Source organism: Periplaneta americana, chromosome 1 (assembly GCF_040183065.1).
Source record: "Periplaneta americana isolate PAMFEO1 chromosome 1, P.americana_PAMFEO1_priV1, whole genome shotgun sequence".
NCBI classification, from domain to species: domain Eukaryota; kingdom Metazoa; phylum Arthropoda; class Insecta; order Blattodea; family Blattidae; genus Periplaneta; species Periplaneta americana.
This window is the reverse complement of record NC_091117.1, coordinates 29852937-29879652: the sequence shown is the minus strand read 5'-3', so window position 1 is coordinate 29879652 and position 26716 is coordinate 29852937. Positions and strand designations below refer to the sequence as shown.

Genomic DNA, 26716 nt, shown 5'->3' with positions numbered 1-26716 from the left:
AGTCGTAAAATTCCTCTATATGTATGGATGCGGGTATGTAAAGAGGAAAATTAATTACATTTTTATTGCTTTTGAATTTAAAATTAGTCTTCGGTCTGATTAGCTTTTAAGGCTGTATGAGTTATTACGGTTGTCTTATTTTTTTAAATTGCTGTGTTATTTAGTTTCAGGGCGCGTGAACGAAGGACAGATCAGGTTCCTCCCGGTATTAAATCATGGCGCGCGCTATTCTCCATTAACCGGAATGGAAATCAATTGTTAGTCAAAATGAAATCCGAACCGCGGCAATATTGCTTGAGTTGTTAAGAGCTGCTTCCTATACAAAGTAGATCTTTCAAAAACTTCTTTTCATTACAAATTGTTGTCAAATTCACAACATCCCTCAAGCAAAGCTGTTCGTTTTACAGACGTGGACATATTATTAACAAAATTGACGATTTTTATGATAATAATTGTTTACAAAATTTGACTTTTCAATTTAGACTACAGTTGACAATTTTGCATATTTCTATCATTATAGTACACAGAATTATTCATAAGTGTCAACTGTAGTTTAAACTGAAGAGCCAAATTTTGTAAAAATATATAATAAAAATCTTTAATTTTGCTAAAAATTTGTAAATATGCAAAGATGTCAACTGCAATCTAAATTGAAGAGTCAAATTTTGTAAAAATAAAAAATAAAAATCTTCAGTTTTGCTAATAATTTGGAAATATCCAAAATGTGAACTGTAGTCCAAATTGAAGAGTCAAATTTGGTAAAAATATATAGTAAAAATCTTCAGTTTTGCTAATAATTGTAAATATGCAAAAATATCAAATGTAGTCCAAATTGAAGAGTCAAATTTTCTAAAAACATACAATACAAATCTTCAATTTTGCTAATAATTTGGAAATACGCAAAAACGTCAACTGTAGTCTGAATTGAAGAATCATATTTTGTAAAAATATATAATAAAAATCTTCAATTTTGCTAATAATTTGTCCACGTCTGTAATACATTTAAAATTTAAATAACTGGAACCACGGTAATACAGACAATTCATTATTACAAATATATTAATGTTGTTAAAGTTATTATTTTCAGGTTTTACAGCTTTTTCTAATAACTAAAACAACATTATTTGGACCATTAAAACTAGAGCTGTCACACGTTCAGATTTTTACTTTGTTGCCTTCCGTTCGGCAGACATATTTGAGGAGCATCGTTTCAAAACGCATTAAATCCCCCAGTGGACGAAATTAAATTTGTTACTTTCTATTTATTTATCTTTCATGCTGTGAAGTCTGATGGTTCCAAGTCGTCAAGTACTTAAAAATGGTTTTGTGTAGTGTTTTGAAAACTTCTCCGGTTTACGAGTAATCCAGTTTTTCGTCGTTCGTGTAAAAAAATTGTAAGGGGCACATAATACGTTTTGAAACGATGCTCCTCATTTGGGTCATTGCAAAAATTGTAAACAAATGGACGATTGAGAACGTCAAAATTAAAGTACTATTTAGTGCATATTCTGCATGTATTAATATAGTGCAATGTCTCTGCCATAGTAATCAGCCACTGTACACTCACCTTGTTTTACAGCACTGTTTTGAATGATGTAACAGACACGACATGGAGTAACAGATCTGACAGGTAACAGACATGACAAAGCAAACAAGAATTTGCGAACCTAAAATGTTTTTGCTTAAGAATCTTCAAAATAGCAACTTAACTACTCCACACGTGCACTATTATGTCCTCTTGATCTTGACTTTATATGTTGTTATTTGTGGAAAACAAACACAAACAGATCTGACAGAGTAAAAATGCACGCTTAGACTAAAACACAAAGCAAGAGTTTGACACACAAACTCGCCAAATCAAAATGAGTGAACATAGCAGTACAATAAAAATGGGTCTTTGTGCATCATCTTGGCTTGTGCTGACATCTGTGGGATTTCTTTTTCAACTTGTATCCCTAGGAACAGAATAGTGTAACAGACCTGACTGACTTACTGGACTAGAGTAATTTTTATGTAATCATATTTAAGGGAATATAAACTCAGACATAAATGAAGAAGATTTGATAATACCAAATGTTTCTTTAATTTTTTTTTACATTACATTATTAAACAAACCTTTATCTGGACATAATCAAGCTCCATTTTAAAAACTTAACTGGTATGGACACAGCATTTTAGCTGTCAGTATGAGAATTTTATTTTATTCTCGTGAAATATTTCACATGAAGAAAATAATTCTTGTGACGTTTATTACATTAGTATTGAAACTACTTACTGTTAGGAATTAATAACTCTCTCGTTATAAATGCAATAATGGGAAGGGTAAGAATTGATGGACATCATTTGTTATACATATTCTGAAAATGACCCATTTACAAAGCCAGAAAATCTTCTGCTTTCCTAAATGGGCAGCCAAGCACGAAATTCTACCTTGCAACTTTCTTTTTACAAAACAAAATTTATAAGCTAATATAGAAGAGTAAGTAAGAGTACTCAAGAAGGCGCTTGAGGTGCACGGAGGTAGAGCTCCAAATTTATAAAATACAACTTTAAATAAAGACTACTGTGGCGATGGGTATGAGTGTGGGGCAACAATGGACAGTTAACTGTATTCAGAAAGAAAAGATAAACAACTGTTGTTTTGAAAACTAAGTACAGAATTTTTCAGACAGTAACGTTTAAATTGTGCACCAATATGCCTGGGTTAAATTCCAAATCTCTCCGCAGTGTATATGAAGGGAAGGCATATGTCACTGTTGATAGTGATTCGTCCGTCGGATGGGGACGTTAAGCCTGGCGGCCCCCTTGGTGCTATTCGACAGGAGTAGGCTACGTGCCGGCACCGGTTTTCCCCTTCTCCCTTCCTCACCATCATCATCCTCATCCATTCTCTACACTACACTTACACGAATACTTAACATATACTCACCCTAATACACGACATAACTCTTCACATATACACATCATGCATAACGTGGCTCGCCGAAGTGGTGTGCAATTTGAAAATGGGTCACAGTCCTACTTTCTAGCCGCAGTATGCGGAACCCGAATCACGCAAGTGAAGTGGGTAGGCATTAGTCACACTCACACTCACACTCACACTCACACACATACACACACTTTTAGAAGATTTTCTCCACATAAAATTGAATAATTGAGCCGTTGAGAGCAGAAGTGGTGTAAGTCAAGAATGGGTAATGAGGGTTGAAGTAAACATTCTGTAAAATACAGCGCAAAGTAGCAATTAATATTCACTTTATTTAAACTATTAGTAGTCAGTGGATAGTACGAAGGACATATTAATTGCTACTTTACGCTGTATTTTACAGGATTTTTACTTTAAACTTCAATACCCAATTTTGACTTACACCATTTCTGCTCTGAACGGCTCAATTGGTGAATATCTAACAGAAAAAATGTATTACAAAAGGAATATAACACTCCCAATAATATTTCATCATTTTCTGCTAACCAAATTAACCTTATTTGTATCATTAAAACTAGAGTTTTGAAAAGTCCAGCTTTTTCCGAACATGATCTTCTTTTCAATTTACTGCCTTTTCTTCGGAAAACGTATTTACAAACTCAGAAAATGTTCAGCTTTTTTAAGTAGGCAGCCCAGTACAAATTTCCACCGTACAATATTCATTTCACAATACACAATTCATGAAATACTACAGCTTCAAAAATAAAGAATGCGAGGCAGTAGTGATAAGTTATTAGCCTGACGTCGGTAAAGTTAATGCACCTGAAACAAAACTGTATTTATTCAACATAATCACCTTATAAACAATTCTAAGTTTTAAAAAATGTTTATCTACGTCTGCCAATCACTCTTCCACATTACTGCTTCATACCATGAAAAATTTTATCACTCTTCCAAAACAACATTTATCATTATTTTGTGAGATTTAAGAGAATAAATTGTTACTGGCCCTGTAAATGTAACGTGATTTTTAATAACAAAATGTTAACTAAAATCCAAATGGTTTTGAACTCAAATGTGAGTAAAGGAAGCGGAAACGCATCCCCTATGCTTCTGAGCGAACGAACGCATAAAAATCGTAACCCGGATTCCAAGATAGCGAAGGGGGTAATAGCCTCTTTTCTTGCACAAAGCGAGATTGTAAAACTCGCTATCTCTATTTTGGAGCAATTCAAGTGGGCTTCCGGGTTATGGATGCAATTAACATGCACTAAAATTCAGAGTTCGATAAAAGTTTATTGTTGTTCTCCAAAATGTTTGCAATAGTCGCTTTTAAAAACTGTAGGCCTATCCAGATTAGATTTTATTTCATTCGCTGGGGGTTAAAGTCCATGTGGGGGCGATATGAGATTTGAATTTTAGTATTTTAATAGCGTTAGCTTATGTACACATCTACTTAAGTAATTTCTTATCTTTGTTATGTACTGTCTGCATTAATCAATTCCTGTTCCACCGGCTTGAGAAAAATAAAAATAGTATTAATCATCTTAGAGGTATTATTTGTGGAATAGAAAATTATTCATGCATTCTTTAAAAGATGTTCCTACTAGTCTTCCAGAAAAAATAGTTCTTTCTGCTTATTTGAAGCGGGGAAGTTTTCCGAATTTTTCAACGAATCTTTATCGATAAACGTGGAATTTGGTCAAGATCGGACAATACAGGGATAATTCTTAGACATAATACAGTTTAATCAATGACTTACCAGTGTTTTTTCGACTTTTTGATGACGAGTCCCTTCTTTTCCTCACATTACTCTACTTTAGTGCGGCCTAAGGTGTAGAGGAGAATGTATAACATAGTGAAGTGAAATATTTCGTCAATTTAATATGAAAATAATTTTTGTTTAACGTAAAATAGTTGGTAATTAAAATTTTCATAAAATAAATAATAATAATAATAATAATAATAATAATAATAATAATAATAACAGTATTACTTGTATGAAATGGAACTGATGTAACATATTGTTACATGTAACTTCGATTGAAATACTGGAATTTTGATACAAACTTCGGATAACATTAATTTAGGATTATTAGATCTATAACTGTTTTCCTAAGTAATATAAAGTGTGTAACCAAGACGTAACCCTGTAACATTAATTAATTATAGTATAATTTTCTGTTCATATATAACTATGGCTTGTGCAGCAAATGCTGCAAACTAAGTTCATTAGACGTTCAAATAAACATTTTTCAGATTTATTTTCAATGAAGAATACCAGACATTCGAAAAGTTATTTGCTTCCATAATAATGAAAGATACTCTCTCTCGAGCCAATACTGAAGAGAACCACGCATATAAATATCTACACCACACCGCCATTAAGTATATGAAAAAGGCCCAACCCCACTTGATTAATAACTATAAAAATATTCGATTTTTAATAATATTATTATCTTACGTAAGTTTTATAGCTTTCAGTAACACATAGTATATATAGTATATGGCCGCCACTCAGTAAAATATAGAAATCAAAATCTAATTTAAATAATTCTCTACATCTACTTATATAACCCCAAAACGTTTCACTTTCATATCATCATTATAGCATTAATATGTATAATTAATGAAAAATAGTCACATCATGGCATTAACTACAATAATATTTCATTTCTAATGGTAATAATGTCATCAAACCACTTCAAGTTTTGTAGTTTTCAATATCCAATACACAGCTGTACCCAGAAAATTACACACCACAGAATCGAACCTGTAAATTATTTTTAGTAAGTTAAGTTTTTAATAACCAATTTAATTTGAGCTCTAAATATGTCGGCATTCTTGCAGATCATGGCCTTCGTGTAATATTGTTTACTGTAGTGTGTGTTTTGTTTTATTCTGAAACGCAATTAGCTAGTTCTCAAAACTGACGACAGATGGATTTTGGAAAATAGGAAAATTATGTTGAAAAATTGACATTTCACTGAAAATTACTATTTTTCTGAAAAACTTTGAGTTCCAAGCTTCAAAATGAGGGGTCATTTATTAAAATCCGTTCAGTCGTTTTCCCGTAATTTCCATTACCAGTTCAAATTATATATATATATATATATATATATATATATATATATATACTTACTTACTTACAAATGGCTTTTAAGGAACCCGAAGGTTCATTGCCGCCCTCACATAAGCCCGCCAGCGGTCCCTATCCTGTGCAAGATTAATCCAGTCTCTATCATCATACCCCACCTCCCTCAAATCCATTTTAATATTATCCTCCCATCTACGTCTCGGCCTCCCTAAAGGTCTTTTTCCCTCCGGTCTCCCAACTAACACTCTATATGCATTTCTGGATTCGCCCATACGTGCTACATGCCCTGCCCATCTCAAACGTCTCGATTTTATGTTCCTAATTATGTCAGGTGAAGAATACAATGCGTGCAGTTCTGTGTTGTGTAACTTTCTCCATTCTCCTGTAACTTCATCCCGCTTAGCCCAAAATATTTTCCTTAGCACCTTATTCTCAAACACCCTGAACCTATGTTCCTCTCTCAGAGTGAGAGTCCAAGTTTCACAACCATACAGAAGAATCGGTAATATAACTGTTTTATAAATTCTAACTTTCAGATTTTTGGACAGCAGACTGGATGATAAGAGCTTCTCAACAGAATAATAACACGCATTTCCCATATTTATTCTGCGTTTAATTTCCTCCCGAGTGTCATTTATATTTGTTACTGTTGCTCCAAGATATTTGAATTTTTCCACCTCTTCGAAGGATAAATCTCCAATTTTTATATTTCTATTTCGTACAATATTCTGGTCACGAGACATAATCATATACTTTGTCTTTTCGGGATTTACTTCCAAACATATATATATATATATATATATATATATATATATATATATATATATATATATATATGCCAATATATAAGGTAGCTTTAAGTTCGCCACTCGTCATTTTCGTTAAGATACGATAGCCTAGACCTATTTGGCCTAAAGTTGGCAGCAGTAACTGGATGCATATTGCGTTAGAACTTCGTTGAATGAGGAAGGCGCGTATCTCTTGCTATGAGATAGTTGCCATATTGTGTTAACTGTGGTTGCCGATAACTGTTGTAAGAAATGTAGCATACATGCATATACAGAGTGTTATACAATTATCCAATATTTTAGGACGTGATAGTATGCATCAAAACAAGAAAAAAATTAATAAACATGGGTCCTACAACATATTACTTTCTGATATCTAAACACTTGTTCATAAGAGGTGCCAATGCATTTCTCTGCCTTACAATGCAGACTACTGTAATCATACCGTAGTGGACACCCCTGGCATGGAGTAATGATACGTAGCAAGGAATACTGAAAACAAAAGTCTGGTTGCGGATATGAGCCGGGTTCAGCAGATGTTGTGAATTTTCGTAATCAGCATGTGTGGACTGATGAAAATCCCCATGCAGTTGAAGAAACAAGGCATCAGCACCGATTCTCAATCAACTTAGTGATAGATTAACAGGGCGTACGTACTACCACAGAGATTAACTGGATCGTTATCAGGATTTATTATTAATGTATTAAAACAAATTTTAAAGAGTACGTGATTCCTTACCCCGAGGGACAGAGGAATGCATTGCTATGAATGGACGTAGCATTGAGCACCTCCTATGAACGAGTGTTCAAATCTCAGAAAATATGTGTTGTAGGACCCATGTTTATTAGGCATTTTTTTCTTACGATGAAAGAGTAATGGAACGGAGAAAAATTCTCTCCGGCGCCGGGATTTGAACCCGGGTTTTCAGCTCTACGTGCTGACGCTTTATCCACTAAGCCACACCGGATTCCACCCCGGCGTCGGAAGAATCGTCTCAGTTTTAAGTTCCAACTCTTGGGTTCCCTCTAGTGGCCGCCCTCTGCACTACGTCATAGATATCTAGATCCGACGCCGGGGTGGAATACGGTGTGGCTTAGTGGATAAAGCGTCAGCACGTAGAGCTGAAAACCCGGGTTCAAATCCCGGCGCCGGAGAGAATTTTTCTCCGTTCCATTACTCTTTCATCGTATATTGACGCAGAATATCTGCATGGAAATATCATATGTACTTCGGTACATTATAATAATATACCTTTTTTTCTTGTTTTGATGTATACTAGCACCTCCTAAATATTAGTTACTTTTCTTAACACCCTGTATACGATTGATGAAAATCTCTTCGTCAGTGTGTGGGTTCATGAAAAACAACGAACTGGTGAAACGTACGAAGAAATCAGGAAAAAAAAAAACTTCTTTCATCGCTTTAATAAAGCAGTCCAAGTGAAGTCTCCGGAAACTGAAAGGAAGACTAAAGGCCGGTTCACAATAAACCTGGAACTGAAACGACAACGAGAACTAGAACGGAAATAATGATAAAATAAATGTATTTAAATGTGAGCGTTCACAATAAATTATTGTGAACGCTCACATTTAAATACATTTATTTTAACAACATTTCCGTTCTCGTTCTCGTTATAGTTTCCGTTCCCGGTTTATTGTGAACCAATCTTTACTTCTTACAACACAAAGACAACACAACGTTTCACATAGACAAGAATGAACTACTAAACGCGCGGGTCGGAAAAAATCTGGCTTGTAACCAAAACATAAAAATTCCCTCGCTCTATCGGAAAAGTGACAAACTATTACCACACACAGTATATGAAGGGTAAAAATATCCCTCTCAGTCCATGAATAGTTTTAATTAGTTTTCGGTTGCGACAAATGTTTTATTTCAATATAAACAATATCCGATGATGACTTCTGGCCCATTCTGTATATCCCACCTCCACCTCTGGCTACGACGACGTTGCAATCTGTTCGCATCGTTCACTGAACTTGAAATTACTTCCTTTTTTAATTATGTTTACACGAAAACCGTCCACGTTATTGAAATACGCCAGAGGGATAAATGATTCTTTATAAGATTTTCTATCGATGTTGACAAAAATAACGATCCTACTCGTCATAGTTGTCGACTAAGACGGTGTTAAATATTTGGGGGGGGGGAATAATTCTGCAGAACTATTAACTTTCCATCAATATGTTATTGCACTTTTTTGTTACATACAACATGCGCTATTCACTCTGAAAATTTGCAAAGTTATTTCACTTCCACCCTAATAATGGATGACAGGAAACTATGTTATTAAGAAGACTATTGCACTTTTACTACGTCACACTACTTTTCACCAATAAAACGGTACGAAAGGACGTCTTTCAACCAATCATGGCTGCTTATCGCACAATTTTATCGCGTCCCTAGCATTTCTTTAATTTTATCGCGTCCCTAGCATTTGTTTATTTTTATCACTACCCTAGCATTTGTTTCTTTCTTTGCCAACATTTCAAACTGAATTGGTTTGGACGTCAAAAAACAGAAAATTACAAACCACTCCAGTCGATACACAGCACTTTCAAATATGACTCGCACTGGCATTCAAGAACAAGAATTAATAAAGATCACTGGTCATATATGAAGAGCACCATTCGGAAATCCTGAATAAGTTGAGGGATACACCATGTACATCAACGAGTTCACTTCTTTTACGCACACGTCCAATATAACATCAACTGAACCACCAACCAGTATAACATTCACATTTGAAAATTGTACTTTCAATAATTGTTTCTTTTAAAATTATTTATGTTTATTTTTTATTTCATCATGGTTAATTAAAACATTTCTTGTTTATTTCATCATCCCTAAAAGTTTTCTAACACTTGTTTATATTATTTAGGTTATATTTGTTATAGCTTCTGCTATATGATATTATGGATAGTCACGTATCAGAGATTGTTTAATACTAAGATTTATTGAAAATCATCTGTCAAGTGACGTTGATTACTGGGACCCGGATGATTGAAGTGGAATGCAAATATATTAATAAACATGAAACTGAATCAACAAAGCCTTCTTGACTAGTAACCGTCCACAGAGTTCAATGAAGATTCCATAGTTGGCACAACTGATAACAAGAAAACATAATCATAAAACATTACTGCCATCTAGCGTAATGTTGAGATGGTACAATAATACATTTGAAGACAGTTGTATTTTCGTAAGCCAATTAATATGTTATTGTACTGGAGTACTTTGTTACTTCTAATCATTATAGGCTATACTTTCTTCTAATCGTGTAATAGTCAGTTAAATCCCACTCGAGTTTTGATTTTCTCTAGATAAATAAAAAACTCTAGCGAGATTACTGTTGGCTATTTCGTTTATATGACGTCATTCTATTTTCGACCAATGAAGTGTAATGAAATTTTGAATTCCAACCAATCACAGTCACACTTTGCGATAATTTTTGCAGCTAGATTTATCGCTATCAATTTATCGCATGGTCGTTCTTTTGTTCAGTCGTTGTCGCCAACTGTTTCCCAGTAAATTGATGATCATGAATACATTAAGATGCAACTACACGGTTAAACTTTTCTTCCAACTTTAAAGCAATGAATGCAAAATTGATATTTAATATTAATTAATATATTTACGCAGTGAAGACGACGTTCAAAACGGCGCACCATGTAGACACAAAATCTTCATGCATCTTAATTGAACGTACCTTTTAAACTTGATTCTTTCAATAGCTATTCTTCCCAGATTGCACGCATACGCGATTGAAATATTGAACTGTGTAGATGCAGCTTTAGTTCCGTTACACACTACAGCGAGAATGCGTTTGTCGAACTATAAAAAATGCTTTCGTGTAGCACTGATTGTAACGGTCGAAATAAGGCACAGCTGACATTGGTCCTGCTTCCACAGGTAACTTAACCTATAATATTTTATCCTATAAAATTTGTATTTTGTGAATGAAATGAAACAATTAATAGGAAGTCAAATGTTCAAATTTATGTAACATCATCGCATATCAAAGCCAAAGACCTTGCATAGTAATAATAAGGTATTTGATCAAACTGCCTTCCGTGCGGCGTAATAAAATTCATGTTTTAATTAGGCCTATCTATCACTGTGTAGCAACATGTCTCGCTGTGAATACATTAGCATTGGTATATAATGGGTATTCATTTCAAATTATGTCATGACGTCACTGTTGTGAGTCAGCGATTTGAAGCGAGTGTCAGCTTTTATGTCAGAGAAGTTGCCTATTAATCAAGGCGTTCAACCTGAACTTGAGAAAGTGTACGGTATAACTTGAACGTCGTAGCAACAGATGGCGGTCTTTACGGTCTGTGTGCTACCATAACCTCTTTCGAACTGTGTTTTGCGCGGGCAAGTCGTACGCAGGGTATTTGTTATCATCGGTTGCGTACGGCAACATTCCACAACATAAATCAAATGCTCTGTGTCCATGTTGACAGTCGAAATTAATGTCAACAAATACGTAAGTAATCGTCTTAACCCTCTCCCCATATCCCGACAGTAAGAAAAAAAACTCACTCCAGTACGTGTTTCCAAACACTTCACATTCCTGCCACTACTAGAGTTATCGTACGTATCGGTAAGTACTCTTCAGAATAACCGCCGTACTTGCTAGGCAACTTCTCTGGAACATAGGTTATACGCCTCTGCGGAAGTGTAGGAAGATTGAATTCTCTAGGCTCATCGGCTAGCCACATGACGGCATACAGCGAGCCATGACACACTTTGAACTGAACACCCAGTAGCTGTCTCCACTGTTACTGTTAAATTAAATTATGATTTCAGAAAATAATGAAAATGTAATTATGTTATAATAATAAGAGAAAAGTGTAGTACATGTAATTAACACTGTTATACCTGTATTTCGCTTTTCGCAATTGGCATTACTGAATAATAACATCGAATTTCTTTATTGCAGTAATCGATATTCATCTACGAGTAGACTATTTCAACTTCACAATGTCTAAATAGGTTAAGTATTCGTTAATATACAATTATTAACATTTTGTGATCGAATTTTAGGGATATATTATTTACATTTTTATTTTATTCACGAAATAGTTCTAATAAATGTCGCTTCGCTCGTGGATTTATCGGCTCATCTCAGACCTCTCGTGACATTACTACAGATAAGTTTTTTTTAAATAACTCTGAGAAGTTTATTAAGATTTTGCAGTCGTAATGAAAATATCTCAAACAGAGCCATACGTCTCTTTCTTTAAGTACCTATAGGCTATATTGAGAAAACATTTTCTTATCCTTGTATAACCAGTTTCTTGAAATCCCCAGCTGCGGTGATGTTCCACATCCTCAGGTGTTCTTCCAATGAATATAATTTTGGGGAGTATTCAACAATTTACCTATCCACTGCACATCATGCTGGTGGCTTTACTGAATTTCTAAAAGGAATCGGTCAATAAAGGAGCAATTATTTTCCAATAAAACAGGCATCCGTAACGGGCAACCCGCTTGAAATAAATTGCAAAACGTTCTAAAATTGATCGGCGCAGGTGTTACCTCCGTCTGAGCCACGAGGCAATCGACAATGGGAGCTAATCGAATGTTCTACTTGCATTAGTTTCTCTGTAAATATCAGGAAGTCGGAAGCTCGTCTTCTAATGAGAATATTAATTGACTGTAACAGTTACTTGAAAGTTTTCCTTGGCTATTGCACAAAAAACATTCTGACAAATCATTAACCCTTTGTTCCCGAAATTAACGAGGCAAGATAGGAATGTATTAGGCAGATATTCAGGTGTACGTCGGGTATTGGAATTTTATTTGTCTTGTAACTATAAGCAGCCATTTTCATTCAACACAAATAGCTTCAGGTTTTGTTCTTTTCTTGTTCTGTCAATTCATCCATAATGAGATTCAACAGGATGTCAATTTTTGCGTCTTCACTCGAATTGAAAATAAATGGATCGTCATATAACGTTACGTGTTCTAATATATCTTTAAATGTTTTCCGTTTTGAATTTAAAGGTAGTCTACTATGACATTAAATTAGTCCTCATTTATCACACAACTACTAAAGTAACAAATTCAACTTTTTCTTATAACTTATTTTATTTACTTAGGCCTACACATAACAAGGACGGTTTACAAATAGCGGCATCTCATTATATTAATTAGCAATTCTAACACTTCAACAACGTATCATTTTCATCAAAATAAGGTAATCTGTCATATTAAAAAGTTATGTAATATATGAAGAAAAAATAAGTTAGTTGGGAGACCGGAGGGAAAAGAACCTTTGGAGGGACGTAGATGGGAGAATAATATTAAAATGGATTTGAGGGGGGTGAGATGATGGTAGGGACTGGATTAATCTTGCTCAGGATAGGGACTGATGGAGGGTTTATATGAGGGCGGCAATAAACCTCCGGGTTCCTTAAAAGCTATAAGTAAGTATGAAGAAAAAATAATCATTGTGACGATGTAGTTAACACTGAACAACAAGAATTTTTCTCCGACTTAAAACAATGTGTCCCTTATGGTTTAGTGTGCGCTAAATCCGAAAATGTATGTCTTTTCTTCGTATCACGTAAGATTTTAAAGATATTCTATCATTTCACTTTTCGGTAAGCGCTCTCCCAGGAAACATCTGGCGCGGGTTGGGGGTTGTAAACCACAACGAACGCCAATGAATTTTATGAGTTAATAACTTATTTCCGGTTTATTATGGTTGTTGGCATGTTCTTTTGTACTTCTAATAAATAAACAGATATTGGTTCCTTCTATTCAGTAAATTTCAGAACAGTTCAAAGTGAGTTCTACGCAATGAACGAACAAGGGTGTGGTTTTCAGTATTTAAAAGAAAAGTTTACTTTTTGAGTAAAGACAAATTAGAAGAGGGCATTTCCATCGATCCACAATTTCACAAAGTTATAGATGACTCTTTGTTTGAGGGAAAACTTTCCGTTACAGGAAAAATCGCATGGAGCGCATTCAAACATGTTTGCTCAAATTTCTTGGAAATTCTAGGGCACACAACTGCATAGAACTTGTTGTGGAAACCATGTCGAGTGCATATGGGAAAATGAGGTGTAATAGGTTCCTCAAAATACACTTTTTACATTCTCATTTGGATTTCTTGCCTCCTAAACTTGGAGCGGTAAGCGACGAGCATGGGAAAAGATTTCATCAAGAAATATCTGAAATGGAAAGGCGATATAAAGGAACAGTGATGCTTTCTGAAATACAAATGACGAATCTGAAATACAAATGATGTTTTCTGAAATACAATTGACGAATCTGAACTACAAATGATGTTTTCTGAAATACAATTGACGAATCTGAAATACAAATGATGTTTTCTGAAATAAAGTTGACGAATCTGAAATACAAATGATGTTTTCTGAAATACAATTGACGAATCTGAAATACAAATAATGTTTTCTGAAATACAAATGACGAATCTGAAATACAAATGTTTTTTTCTGAAATAAAATTGAAGAATCTGAAATACAAATGATGTTTTCTGAAATACAATTGACGAATCTGAAATACAAATGATGTTTTCTGAAATACAATTGACGAATCTGAAATACAGATGATGTTTTCTGAAATACAATTGACGAATCTGAAATACAAATGATGTTTTCTGAAATACAATTGACGAATCTGAAATACAAATGATGTTTTCTGAAATACAATTGACGAATCTGAAATACAAATGATGTTTTCTGAAATACAATTGACGAATCTGAAATACAAATGATGTTTTCTGAAATACAATTGACGAATCTGAAATACAAATGATGTTTTCTGAAATACAATTGACGAATCTGAAATACAGATGATGTTTTCTGAAATACAATTGACGAATCTGAAATACAAATGATGTTTTCTGAAATACAATTGACGAATCTGAAATACAAATGATGCTTTCTGAAATACAAATGATGTTTTCTGAAATACAAATGACAAATCTGAAATACAAATGATGTTTTCTGAAATACAATTGACGAATCTGAAATACAAATGATGTTTTCTGAAATACAATTGACGAATCTGAAATACAAATGATGTTTTCTGAAATACAATTGACGAATCTGAAATACAAATGATGTTTTCTGAAATACAATTGACGAATCTGAAATACAAATGATGTTTTCTGCAATAGGCCTACAATTGACGAATCTGAATTCCAAATGATGCTTTCTGAAATACAAATGATACTTTCTGAAATACATCTGGAAAAGGTGCAGATGAGTCCTTGTCTTAGACCAGGTGATCAAATTGAAATTTTTCCTAACGGACAACAAAGAGAAAAGTTCTGAAGATATTCTTTCACACAAAATTTGGGTAAAGTTTTATCACAACTGTGTTTCAGTGAAACAGTACTCAGTACTCGTAAATGGTAGTAATGTAATAACCATGGCAAATAGGAAGATAATAGATAAAATAAACTGTATTACTGAAGCGTTCAACCCTGCGAATATTAAGTAAATAGGCTAAGTGATCTTGATGCTGTGTCTATAGTAAATAAGTGGTATTTAGTATTCAGTTTCTTAGAAATTCATACACTTTCTGTTGTCAATCGAATTGATGTTTTCATATGTCCTGGTTTTGTGTTTCTTCATGTTGGCAACCCTACCTCGGGTAAAACCATCATGCCCCATAATTCTTTATAAATAAATGTTATTCTTAATTGTTTCATAGAGTTAATAAGACAATGGTTGTGAAATCATTGTATTTAAAACTGTTATGTTGGATATATCGACAATGGTTGTTCAAACATTGTAGTTAATATGAATATTATACCTCGCCCATAGCTAACATTGTGGTCAGCAGCAAAAAAAGAAAAAAGTGAAGACTAAAACCATTTGTGGGTAATTCACTGTGTAGACAAAATATCCGTGGGCACACTGACTGCTGACAAAAAAGTATATGACGAGAAAATCAACTGGGTAATTCAGAATGTCGAAGAAATACCCGTGGGCAAACTGTCTGCTAATCTTTTAGACTCCAGATTCTAATAACATGGCTGAAACTGTTGGTTTATTATTAGATAATGCTTGTGTTACATAATCTGCCGTATTCATAGACATTCTTAGCGCGGACTTCGGGTGGATGATCAGCGAACTAACGTTTTTCGTATTCATAAACCAGTGTTAGCGATACGATATGATATGATATGATATGATATGATATGATATGATATGATATGATATGATATGATATGATATGATATGATATGATATGATATATGATATATGATATATGATATATGATATGATATGATATGATATGATATGATATGATATGATATGATATGATATGATATGATATGATATGATATATGATATGATATGATATATGATATGATATATGATATGATATATGATATGATATGATATGATATGATATGATATGATATGATATGATATGATATGATATATGATATATTATATGAGATATGATATGATATGATATGATATGATATGATATGATATGATATATGATATATTATATGAGATATGATATGATATGATATGATATGATATGATATGATATGATATGATATGATATGATATGATATGATATCGTCGTGTGAATGCAAGAACTAGGTAACTTGATTTTTCATATTTTGTTACATTGCCTATTTACTTATTTATTGCACTAAGGAATATGCCTCGTTTTCATTTACCTATTTGTTATATTGGAAAATAGATGTCGCTGGTATCGTTCGATCAGTTACCTAGATCCTGGATTACATTTTGTGCGATTTTTGCTATGCTATAAAAGAGGTAACTAAAAAACGCAAATTTCGAGTTACCTAGTTCTTGCATTCAGGCGACGATATGATATGATATGATATGATATGATATGATATGATATGATATGATATGATATGATATGATATGATATGATATGATATGATATGATATGATATGATATGAATCCTGTACAAGTAACCAGTCGATAGCCGGGGCTAGTTTGGCACGCTCGTAGCGGGGCCTAGCGAAATGTCTATGAATAGCACCCTATGTCTTTTATTGTAAAATTGAAGTATTTGCGTTGCTTTCAAATGGCATAGAGCCATGAATAAAAATGAAGTTCATAAACGGAGCAAATGATGTAACGAATGATTGACAAAGAAATATCAAAATATTGTTGACGGACATGCCGGATGGGAAAAGGAATACAGTAAAGCCAGGAAATGGGTGAGACAGGAAGAGGTTTTGAACCTTATAAGGATGAGAAGATGCTGAAGGAAAAGGGGAAGTAGAATGTAAAGAAAAATTTAGCGGTGTAAAATTATGACTATGTAGAGGTCGAAAACAAGCAAACAAGACTACGATATTTATCTACATACCTCAATATAATATGCTAGGCCTATATATAGATAAAGCATGGCATGTCTTAAGAAAAAAAAACACGACAAAATATAATAAAACTCAATTTTTAAAAGAGGAAACAGAGGATTAAAAAACTATTTCCGACAGATTTACGACCGGAACGTCAAGTCATAACATTTTTTGTACCTCCTTTCACATATTGAAAGTCTCTTAACTTCTCAGAGATAAGATATAAAATAATACAGCAGCGGCGACTTGTGAGTTTTGTTTTATAGCTTATGAAATAGACCATGACGTCTTCAAACAAGAAGCTGCGGACAAACAAAACGCGATAATTTGCTAAGTGCATGGAATAATTTTATAGGGTTCAACGGAGGAGCACAGAAGTGGAAAGAGGTAGCGTTTACAATAACGGCCATTATTATTCCATGGTGCTTGCGACATTTAATTGGGTACTCTCTTATATGGAAAGAAGCCGAGGCTAGCTTTTGTTTCTTCGGATTGGAAGGAACGAGAAAGTGATATAAGGGGCCATGGACAGGTTAGTGGAGGGGGAAGAAAAACGAATTAAAGGCGTACAGTTACGCATCTCAGTAATGCAACATAATATAATCCCAGAATGGCAAATCGCTAGTATATTTTTTTTAAGTAACAGTTCTCAGAAAAGAGGCGTTCGAAGAATTAATTGTGTAAATAAAACAACAAAATGTGAGCAGAACTTCTGTAAATTAGCTTTTAATCTGATGCGATATCTGTAAGGCGAGTTCAACACGAGCATCTCTGAATAATAAATTCGTAATGGATAGCGTTTTCTGTTAAATAAATACAGTCGACTCTGCACGTAGTAAAGATGTAAGCCTATTAATGTGATTTGACGTGGCAGAAAGTGGTTTCTCCTTACGAAGGGATATTTTACAACAGAGTGTATATAAGGAATATGGGGTAAAAACTTGATAACCCACATTTTGTTACAAAGACATTACCTGTACCACTGGCTTTGTCGTGAAGTATTCTTTCATGTAAATGAAAGTTTGTCTCAATCAGGCAACGGATGGCTGAGTTATGCCTACATTATTACTATGACCCGGATTGAAAAATTTTACTTCTTGTTAATGAACTTGAATAAATGAAAAAGTGTCTGTTTCACACATTATCATCATCATCATTATCAAACCCTCGCTAATGTGTTTATAAAATACCCTGCCAATGACATCAGAGATTCGGAATTTAACTGTATTAGAAAACAAACTTAGTAAACACTATCTTACTCAGTAGAGTTCAATATAGCAAACTGAATATTTGAACTATATTGTGAAAGTTCGAAATTGTTACTGTTTTACCTACAGTAATCTCACTAGAGGTTTTGATTTATCTAGAGAAAATCGAAACTCGAGTGAGATTTAATTGAATATTACACAATTAGAAGAAATTATATAACGATTAGAAGAAATAAAGTACCCTAATACAATAAAATATTAATTGACTTACTGAAATACTAAACTGTCTTGGAAATGTATTATTCTACCATATCATTGTTACAAATATTCCGCTAGATGGCAGTAGTGTGTCATGATTAGTGGTTCTCTTGTTATCAGTTGTGCCAACTATACAATCTTCATTGGACTCTATGGACGATTACTAGGCAAGAAGGCTTTGTTGATTCAGTTTCAGTTTTATTAAAACAGTTGCATTTCACTTCAATTATCAATATATATATATATATATATATATATATATATATATATATATATATATGATTATATTAAACAATCTCTGATACGTGACTATCCATGATCTCATACAGCAGAAGTTATAACATAGCTTAAATAATATAAACAAGTTAGATGGTAGAAAAAACATTAATTAAGTATGATGAAATAAACATGAATCATTTTAAAAGGTACAATTATTGAAAGTACAATATTGACAAACAAAGAAACAAATGCTAGTGAGGTGATAGAAAATAAATACTAGCAGGTGATGAAAATTGTAGGACAAGCAGCCATGATTGGTTTAAAAACGACTTTCTGTACCGTTTTATTGGACAAAAGTAGTATGACGTAGAAAAAGTGTGTCTTCCTTAAAATTCGTACTATCTGTTACTTATCTTTAGATGTTCATAGACCTACTTTTATCAATAAATAGACTGCATTACGCAATTACTGCACTCGTATTAGTACTGACTTAGAGGCGGAGTCATTGACGTTGAGGATGAGTCATTGACGAAGAGACGGAGTCATTGACGTTGAGGATGAGTCATTGACGAAGAGACGGAGTCATTGACGTTGAGGATGAGTCATTGACGAAGAGACGGAGTCATTGACGTTGAGGATGAGTCATTGACGGAGGGGCGGAGTCATTGACGGAGAGACGGAGCCATTGACGTAGATGTTCAGTCATTGACGGAGAGGCGGAGTCATTGAGGGAGAGGTGGACTCATTGACGGAGAGGCGGAGTCATTGACGGAGAGGCGGAGTCATTGACGGAGAGGCGGAGTCATTGACTTAGAAGATGAGTCATTGACGGAGAGGCGGAGTCATTGACTTAGAAGAAAGTCATTGACGGAGAGGCGGAGTCATTGATGGAGAGGCGGAGTCATAGACTTAGAAGATGAGTCATTGACGGAGAGGCGGAGTTATTGACTTAGAAGATAGTCATTGACGGAGAGGCGGAGTCATTGACGGAGAGGCGGAGTCATTGACGGAGAGGCGGAGTCATTGACTTAGAAGATGAGCCTTTGACGGAGAGGCGGAGTCATTGACGGAGAGGTGGACTCATTGACGGAGAGGCGGAGTCATTGACTTAGAAGAAAGTGATTGACGGAGAGGCGGAGTCATTGACGGAGGCGGAGCCAGTGACGAAGATGAGAGGGGTCATTGACAAATGGCGCGGCGATCTAAGGAGTGACGGAGGCAGTGACGGAGGGGCGGAATCACTGACGCAGGACGGAGCCATTGCGGAAGAGGATCGGGGTTAGGAACGAAGAGAGGCATAGCCAGTGGGAAAGGGGCGGAGTCATAAATAAAGAATGGCGGGGATTGCGACAAAGAGCGGGGCCATTGACGAAGAGAGGCGGTGCTAATGACGAAGGGATGGGACCATTGACAAAGGGGGCGGGGTCATGGACAAATAGGGGCGGGCCATAGACAAAAGAGGCGGGGAAGCTGACCAATAGGGCGGGACCATTGACAAAGGGCGTGCCATTGACGAATAGAGGCGGGACCATTGCCAAAGTGGGCGGGCCCATCGACAAAGGGGGCGCGGCCATTGACAAAAGGGCGGGGCCATTGACACAGGGGGTAATCCACTGCCAAAGTGGGCGGGGCTATTGTAATTGACCACTGTCAAAGGGGTCGGGGTCATTGACGAATAGAGGCGGTGTCATTGACAAAGTGGGCGGGGTCATTGACAAATGGGCAGGACCATCAACAAAGGGGGCGGGCCCGCCGATAAAGGGGGCGAGGCCATTGAAAAAGTGGGCGTAGCAATCGACAATGAGGCGGATCCATTGACATGAGGGGCGGGGCCTTTGACAAATAGGGGCGGGCCATTGTTTAAGTGGGCGGGGTCATCGCCAAAGGGGGCAGGGTGATTGAAAAAGGGGAGGGCATTCGAAAAATGGGCGGGGCTATTGACAAAGGGGCGGGGCCATTGACTAAGGGTAGAGCTTTGGAGAAGGGGACATTGATGTGGGAGACATTGACGGAGGGGCGGAGTGATTGGCGGAGTGTCGCATGGAGATGCGGAGTCAATGTATCTATTCACTTGTATTTTTCCTCTCCTCTTTTTTCATGTGTATTTTTATTTCTATTTCCATTAAATTTAAAATGTTATCTCTTTTTCTTATTTACTTATTCTCTCTGCACTTATTTCTCTTCGTATTTGCATTTTTGTTGGTGTGGTGCCTCATGGCATTAACGTCTTCAGATTATATATAAACTAAATAAATAAGGTAATAAGTAAATAAATAAATGAGTGAATGAAGAAATAAATAAAAACAACGTGTTTACAGCGAACCTTCAACATTTGAGTCTTTATTTTAATTTAATGTCAGTATTTTTGCATAGCTGTAATTTTGGTCAGAAAGAGATGTAATTATACGAAAAAAACAGAGGTAAAACAAAAGGAAAAAGAGAGGAGATTACAAGAAAGAAATTGAAATAAAATGAAAAGTGAAAAAGACAATTGTACGAAAGAAATAAGAAATATAATAAAAATAAAGAGAGATATTTATACGAAATAAACAGAAATAAAATAAAAGTAAAGAGAAAGAATTATACGAAAAAAACAGAAGTAAAATAAAAGTGAAGATATAACATTATATGAAAAGAGAGAAATAAAACAAAACTAGAGAAACAATTATACGAAAGAAAGAGAAATAAAATATAAGTAGAGATAAAAATTATACGAAAGAAAGAGAAATAAAATATAAGTAGAGACAAAAATTACACGAAAGAAAGATAAATAAAATAAAAGTAGAGACAACAATTTTACGAAAGTAAGAGAAATAAAATCGAAGTAGAATAAAAATTATATGAAAGAAACAGAAATAAAATAAAAGTAGAGACAAATTATACGAAAGAAAGAGAAATAAAATAAAAGTAGAGACAAAAATTATACGAAGAAAAGAGAAATAAAATGAAAGTCGAGACAATAATTATACGAAAGAAAGAGAAATTAAAATAAAAGTACAGAGGGGAAATTATACGAAAGAAACAGAAATAAAATGAAAGTAAAGAGAGAAAATTATACGAAAGAAAGAGAAATAAAATAAAAGTAGAGACAAAAATTATACGAAGAAAAGAGAAATAAAATGAAAGTCGAGACAATAATTATACGAAAGAAACAGAAACAATAAATAGAAATACAATATTATGCGAAAGAAACAGAAATGAAACAAAAATAAACACATAGAAATTATACGAAAGAAAGAGAAAAAGAAGACAACTTTGTACGAAAGAAGGAGAAATAAAATAAAAGTAAAGACCGATTATTGTACGAAAGAGACTGATATGAAATAAACGTAAAGAGAGAAAATTATACCAAAGAAACAGAAGTAAAATAACAGTAGAGATATAAAAATATACGAAACAAACCAGACATAAAACACAGGTAAAAAGAGAAATGACGACTATGAATATAACGGTAACAATGACGGCTACGAATATAACGGTAACAATGACGGCTACGAATATAACGGTAACAATGACGGCTACGGATATAATGGAAATAATGAGACTGCGAATATAATGCAAACAATGACGACTATGAAAATAACGGTAACAATGACGACTACGGATATAACGATAACAATGACGGCTACGAATATAATGGAAATAATGAGACTGCGAATATAATGGAAACAATGACGACTATGAATATAACTGTAACAATGACGCTACGAATATAACGGTAACAATGACGGCTAGGGATATAATGGAAATAATGAGACTGCGAATATAATGGGAACAATGACGACTATGAATATAACGGTAACAATGACGCTACGAATATAACGGTAACAATGACGGCTAGGGATATAATGGAAATAATGAGACTGCGAATATAATGGGAACAATGACGACTATGAATATAACGGTAACAATGACGACTATGAACATAACGGTAACAATGACGACTACGGATATAACGGTAACAATGACGGCTACGAATATAATGGAAATAATGAGAGTGTGAATATAATGGAAACAATGACGACTATGAATATAACGGTTAACAATGACGGTTACGAATATAACGGTAACAATGACGGCTACGAATATAATGGAAATAATGAGACTGCGAATATAATGGAAACAATGACGACTATGAATATAACTGTAACAATGACGCTACGAATATAACGGTAACAATGACGGCTAGGGATATAATGGAAATAATGAGACTGCGAATATAATGGGAACAATGACGACTATGAATATAACGGTAACAATGACGACTATGAACATAACGGTAACAATGACGACTACGGATATAACGGTAACAATGACGGCTACGAATATAACGGTAACAATGAGAGTGTGAATATAATGGAAACAATGACGACTATGAATATAACGGTTAACGATGACGGCTACGAATATAACGGTAACAATGACGGCTACAGATATAATGGAAATAATGAGACTGCGAATATAATGGAAACAATGATGACTATGAATATAACGGAAACAACGACGACTATGAATATAACGGAAATAATGACAACTACGAATATGACGGAGACAATGACGACTACTCGTATTGATTAAGGAATATCATACAACAAATTATGTAACGGCAGTGATGTATAGACCTCGAATTTTAGACTATAGCTATGCCTTTTTTTTTTCCATAATACTAAAATAAAAATAGTTAAGTATCTTCACTTCTTATATGAAATATAAACTTTGAGAGGAGTTTCAGGGTGCCTAAAATGCCTATTTTGTCCACTGTGACCTGTTTGAAAGTTTTAGAGTCTGAAAGTGCCTATTCCTATTTTATTAATAATAGGCCTAGGTTTTTATTTTTTTCGTGTAGCAATGAAAGAGAAAGTTTTTAATATCATGGGGTGAGTTTGGTTCAAAGAGCTTTTAATAGTTTGATTGTTGGAATGAAGAAATTCCTGGGAAGTGAGTGGTTTTATTGAGCACTTGAGCAGACAGTACAAATGTGGTGAATGGGGAGAATGCACTTCTCCCTAAAGAAATCAGCATGACAAATGTTGCTAGGTTTAATTATGCGCCCATTACTTCGGTATCATTCGAGAGATCTTTAAGCGCTTCTAAAATGATTCTATCTATCTAAGAAAAAGTAAAGTTTCACAACTCAGAAAACTTGTAGAACATTCGTTATGTATTGCAATGCCAATTTACAAATAATGTGTTAATAGCAAATTTAGTGGTAAATTTTATTAATGAATTTAATTGTAATATTAACAGTTATGTATCGGTTGCTGTAATCACTCCGATGTACTCATTAAATAATTATTCATAATATAAGGCTTAATAGAAATTAATTTGTAACAGTAAATTTCACTTGTTTTCTTTTTCACTTTAGACCGTGATGCTTAATGCACATTAATTAATTGCATTTTTTAAGTTATTTCATTTAAAGTAGATAGAAATACATTTAGATGCACATAATCGTTTTTTACCTGCATGAAATTGTATTTCTAGACGACGAAAACTATATTCTCAGTGTTTACTTCGTTCATTTTAGGTTAGGAGCCTAAAAGTTTATTTTTAAGTGACTAAATATCCGAGGTCTAGTGACGACAACGACTACGATGACAACGAATGTGACGAATTTTATACCAATAAAAAATATATCTATGACGACAGCAACTTTGACGATGATACTGGTAATGATGTCCATTACGATTAGGTCTTTATTGTATTCGAACATTAGAAATTAATGTCACTTAACGTTTCTAGAAGGAATTGATGGGAAGCTAACTAAATTATCGAATTATCCAGAAAAAATCTGTTTCGAAGACAAATTTCATACGTGCTTTGTTTTCTGATACAGACATCTACGGCACTGCAACAAGAAACGCAACATGAACATACAAGCCATGTTATCAAGTGGCAGTCATATCTGGACAGAGGAATGCCTTTCATAAAACAAAAAAACTCCATGTTAAATGCTCAGTCCGAGCTCATTAAATGCGCCTGGAGTTTCGTATTTCGCGAGTTTCCTTTGTTATTTGTAAGACACATAAATTACCACGTAACATGTCTCTCCTTGAGCGACTTGCATGCTGGCCGTATCTGCAGATGGCGCGTGCTGTTCTTTCTTTGCTCGCAAACAAATTTCCTTGTTATGAACACGAGACGGGCGACTCTATACAATCTGGCAGACCTTCAGAAGTTGCAAATTTTCAAGCACTTTTATATGTACCGCACAATACTCTTTAATTAAGTTTCGATCACTTGAATTAATTATTTTCAAGCGAATATAAATAATCAGAAGAATTTAATTCAAACAGAACGTGAAGGTAATTAAATTAATTCACTTACAAAGAAGTACTTTTGCAACAATTTAAGTTAAATAAAAAGTGATTGCAATTGCCCACAATACGATCTTTAGAATGTTACAATTTAAGTCTACATACCTTCAGCACAGGTGGAATTTGTCCGTGAACGCCGAATACCTGGAATAGATAATCAATTCCAATTAAAATGTAGGCCTATATGCTCCTGAACAACGCAATTCAAAATATTAATAAAAATAAATATAATATTATGGTTATGTATAATTTGATTTATGCGACAAGATATCATTTAATATGATATAGGGTAGAGTAGCATAAATCGCACCGCTTCCCAAATGGCACCACTGCTAGTTTAAAACAAGTTACTGTAATAGTGTAGTATCTAGTGGTATTGTTACAATCTACCATATGAACTTCCACCATGTCACCTGATTTCTGCCACTTCTTTGTGCTAGCAACGTGGTGGTAGAGTATTTAATATAATCGCTCAGGAGGATGTATATTTAGCTAACATTTTGTAACTAAATAACGGATTTGTATGCAAAGGAATCCATAATCTTAAGATGTTATTGGTTAAAAGAAATATTAAAGAACATTTAACTTAGTACGATTTTCGAACATGTGGTGTTTATGGGCTAGAATGAAGGAAATAACTTATGACGTAATTTCTTAATTCGCACCACTTTGTAGGTGCCTAATTCCAACCGGTGCGATATGAGCAACTGTAGTAATTCTAGCCGTACAAAAGAAGGCCCAAAAATTTTCTCTGAACGACGAATGCATCAGGTGGATGCAATATCAAGTGAAAAGGGCGTTAATACAACAAGTGTGTGTTGTACAAGCGCAACAGATATTTTGTGCCACATATAAAAATATTTAAACGTCAAACAGTGCATCCTACATTATCAGCTGGTATTCTTCCAGGATCGTTATTTGTTTGCTCGTGATTCAGATTACATCAACAGTGAACTATTTGTCAAATAGCTCAAACATTTTATTTGCCACTCAAACCTGTCATAGAAAAAAATGTTACTTCTGTATGTCCACCTATACGAACCATTTCAAAAATTTAGAAGCTAAATTATCAGTAGACATAATACAAATTGTATTGTATAATTATTAATTTCAATTCAGGAATCCGTCCCTGAGCACGAGTTCTACTCTTTCAGGGGCAAGCTAAAGTTTTTCTGTATATATTATATTTTATGTTACTATTATTAGCAAAATAATAAATAAATAAATAAATAAATAAATAAATCTCGGGAAAATGATACGCTCCTATTTCAACTTCCTCGTCATAATACTCAGAGTCCCAGCCTTCAGATGTTCCTATCTTCAAACCATTTCAGACAACTAAATCATGAAGCAGTTCTTAGGTGGCTTCGAGATAATCGTGGAGAAAATGTGACGCAGTTTACAGTCTGAACTTCCTGGTGAAGCACATGGCAAATGTATAACAATAAAAAACGCATTCAAGAAGTTTAAATGTTAGGTAATTTATGCTCTATTTTTTCAATTTCATTTGAAGATGCGTTACTCTCTTTCATTAATTT

General features: G+C 34.4%; 1 long non-coding RNA gene across 1 annotated transcript in view; it reads right to left on the bottom strand.

Annotated features, from left to right (window-relative positions):
• LOC138708976 (uncharacterized) overlaps window positions 1-26716 on the bottom strand; it is a 657561-nt gene that overhangs the window by 295515 nt on the left and 335330 nt on the right. Inside the window, exon 3 of the long non-coding RNA XR_011334804.1 lies at window positions 25284-25322. This is a non-coding gene — a long non-coding RNA (uncharacterized lncRNA). The remainder of the gene's footprint in view (window positions 1-25283; window positions 25323-26716) is intronic.